Here is a 4,110-nt window from a genome sequence, read left to right on the forward strand (position 1 = left end):
CCTAGCTCATGTCCAAGGTACCAAAGCCAGCTAAAAAGTCAATAATCGATAACTAAAACTTGAATTGTACTACTTCTTACTGGCTATTACATCATCTTAGAAGCTTCATCTGTGTTCTACTATGGTGCTCTTAGTGTCTCCGAATACCGCAGCACGCGACATAGCTTTGAAGACGATAAGTACAACCGAATCAGAGAGAAGAGCGGCCAATGTGACGATCTGGCTTTAAGTCGATTCGATAACAAATGACGAAAACGGACGGATTTCTCAGGTTAATACTACATATTAACACATTTCACATTCTCCCATGCAACTTTTCTGCTAGTCCTCCTCTCATGCAGATTCGTTAGGTCCTAGCTCATGTCCAAGGCACCAAAGCAAGCTAAAAAGTCAATAATCGATACCTAAAACTTGAATTGTACTACTTCTTACTGGCTATTACATCAACTTAGAAGCTTCATCTGTGTCCAACTATGCTGATTTTAGTGTCTCCGCATACCGCAGCACACGACATAGCTTTGCAGACGATAAGTACAACCGTTTCAGAGAGAAGAGCGGCCAATGTGACGATCTGGCTTTAAGTCGATAAGATAACAAATGACGAAAACGGACGGATTTCTCAGGTTTTTACTACATATGAACACTTTTCACATTCTCCCGTTCAACTCGGCTGCCAGTCCTCCATTCATGCGGAATCTTAAGGTCCTAGCTCATGTCCAAGGCACCAAAGCCAGTTAAAAAGTCAATAATCGATACCTAAAAATTGAATTGTACTACCTCTTACTGGCTATTACTTTAACTGAGAAGCTTCATCTGTGTTCAACTATGGTGCTTTTAGTGTCTCCGAATACCGCAGCACGCGACATAGCTTTGCAGACGATAAGTACAACCGATTCAGAGAGAAGAGCGGCCAATGTGACGATCTGGCTTTAAGACCATACGATAACCAATGACGAAAACGTTTTGATTTCTCGGGTTTTTACTACATATGAACACTTTTCACATTCTCCAGTGCAACTCGGCTACTAGTCCTCCTTTCATGCAGAATCTTAAGGTCCTAGCTCATGTCCAAGGCACCAAAGCCAGCTAAAAAGTCAATAATCGATACCTAAAACTTGAGTTGTACTACCTCTTACTGGCTATTACTTTAACTTAGAAGCTTCATCTGTGTTCTACTATGGTGCTTTTAGTGTCTCCGAATACCGCAGCACGCGACATAGATTTGCAGACGATAAGTACAACCGTTTCAGAGAGAATAGCGGCCAATGTGACGATCGGGCTTTAAGTCGATTCAATAACAAATGACAAAAACGGACGTATTTCTCAGGGTTTTACTACATATGAACACTTTTCACATTCTCCCGTGCATCTTGGCTGCTAGTCCTCCTTTCATGCAGAATCTTAAGGTCCTAGCTCATGTCCAAGGCACCAAAGCCAGCTAAAATGTCAATAATCAATAACTAAAACTTGAGTTTTACTACCTCTTACTGGCTGTTACTTTAACTTAGAAGCTTCATCTGTGTTCTACTATGGTGCTTTTAGTGTCTCCGCATACCGCAGCATTTGACATAGCTTTGCAGACTATAAGTACAACCGTTTCAGAGAGAAGAGCGGCCAATGTGACGATCTGGCTTTAAGTCAATTCGATAAGAAATGACGAAAACGGACGTATTTCTCAGGGTTTAATACATATGAACACTTTTCACATTCTCCCGTGCAACTCGGCTGCTACTCCTCCTTTAATGCAGAATTTTAAGGTCCTAGCTCATGTCCAAAGCACCAAAGCCAGCCAAAAAGTCAATAATCGATACCTAAAACTGGTATTGTACTAATTCTTACTGGCTATTACATCATCTTAGAAGCTTCATCTGTGTTCTACTATGGTGCTTTTAGTGTCTCCGCATACCGCAGCATTTGACATAGCTTTGCAGACTATAAGTACAACCGTTTCAGAGAGAAGAGCGGCCAATGTGACGATCTGGCTTTAAGACCATACGATAACCAATGACGAAAACGTTTTGATTTCTCGGGTTTTTACTACATATGAACACTTTTCACATTCTCCAGTGCAACTCGGCTACTAGTCCTCCTTTCATGCAGAATCTTAAGGTCCTAGCTCATGTCCAAGGCACCAAAGCCAGCTAAAAAGTCAATAATCGATACCTAAAACTTGAGTTGTACTACCTCTTACTGGCTATTACTTTAACTTAGAAGCTTCATCTGTGTTCTACTATGGTGCTTTTAGTGTCTCCGAATACCGCAGCACGCGACATAGCTTTGCAGACGATAAGTACAACCGATTCAGAGAGAAGAGCGGAAAATGTGACGATCTGGCTTTAAGTCGATTCCATAACAAATGACGAAAACGGACGGATTTCTCAGGTTTTTACTACATATGAAAACTTTTCACATCCTCCCGTGCAGCTCAACTGCTAGTCCTCCTTTCATGCAGAATCTTAAGGTCCTAGCTCATGTCCAAGGCACCAAAGCCAGCTAAAAGTCAATAATCGATGCCCAAATCTTGAATTGTACTGCTTCTTACTGGCTATTACATCAACTTAGAAGTTTCATCTGTGTTCTACTATGGTTATTTTAGTGTCTCCGCATACCGCAGCACGCGACATAGCTTTGCAGACGACAAGTACAACCGTTTCAGAGAGAAGAGCGGCCAATGTAACGATCCGGCTTTAAGTCGATTCGATAACAAACGACGAAAACGGACGGATTTCTCAGGTTTTTACTACATATGAACACTTTTCACATTCTCCCGTGCAACTCGGCTACTAGTACTGCTTTCATGCAGAATCTTAAGGTCCTAGCTCATGTCCAAGGCACCAAAGCCAGCTAAAAAGTCAATAGTCGATACCTAAAACTGGAATTTTACTACTTCTTACTGGCTATTACATCAACTTAGAAGCTTCATCTGTGGTCTACTATGGTGCTTTTAGTGTCTCCACATACCGCAGCACTCGACATAGCTTTGCAGACGATAAGTACAACCTTTTCAGAGAGAAGAGCGGCCAATGTGACGATCTGGCTTTAAGACGATTCGATAACCAATGACGAAAACGTACGGATTTCTCGGGTTTTTACTACATATGAACACTTTTCACATTCTCCCGTGCCATTCGGCTGCTAGTCCTCCTTTCATGCAGAATCTTAAAGTCCTAGCTCATGTCCAAGGCACCAAAGCCAGCTAAAATGTCAATAATCGATATCTAAAATTTCAATTGTACTACTTCTTACTAGCTATTACATCAACTTAGAAGCTTCATCTGTGTTCTACTATGCTGCTTTTAGTGTCTCCGCATACTGCAGCACGCGACATAGCTTTGCAGACGATAAGTGCAACCGTTTCAGAGAGAAAAGCGCCCAATGTGACGATCAGGCTTTAAGTCGATTCGATAACAAACGACGAAAACGGACGGATTTCTCAGGTTTTTACTACATATGAACACTTTTCACATTCTCCCGTGCAACTCGGCTGCTAGTCCTCCTCTCATGCAGAATCGTAAGGTCGTAGCTCATGTCCAAGGCACCACAGCCAGCTAAAAAGTCAATAATCGATAAGTAAAACTTGAATTGTACTACTTCTTACTGGCTATTACATCAAATTAGAAGCTTCATCTGTGTTCTACAATGGTGCTTTTAGTGTCTCCGCAAACCGCAGTACGCGACATAGCTTTCAGACGATAGTACAACCGTTTCAGGGAGAAGAGCTGCCAATGTGACGATCTGGCTTTAAGTCGATTCGATAACAAATGACGAAAACGGACGGGTTTCTCAGGTTTTTACTACATATGAACACTTTTCACATACTCCCGTGCAACTCGGCTGCAAGTCCTCCTTTCATGCAGATTCTTATGGTCCTAGCTCATGTCCAAGGCACCAAAGCCAGCTAAAAAGTCAATAATCGATATATAAAATTTAAATTGTACTACTTCTTACTAGCTATTACATCAACTTAGAAGCTTCATCTGTGTTCTACTATGGTATTTTTAGTGTCTCCGCATACCGCAGCACACGACATAGCTTTGCAGACGATAAGTACAACCGTTTCAGAGAGAAGGGCGGACAATGTGACGATCTGGCTTTAAGTCGATTCGATAA

The sequence above is a fragment of the Schistocerca gregaria genome, unplaced genomic scaffold (assembly GCF_023897955.1).
Source record: "Schistocerca gregaria isolate iqSchGreg1 unplaced genomic scaffold, iqSchGreg1.2 ptg000261l, whole genome shotgun sequence".
In the NCBI taxonomy this organism is placed as follows: Eukaryota; Metazoa; Arthropoda; class Insecta; order Orthoptera; family Acrididae; genus Schistocerca; species Schistocerca gregaria.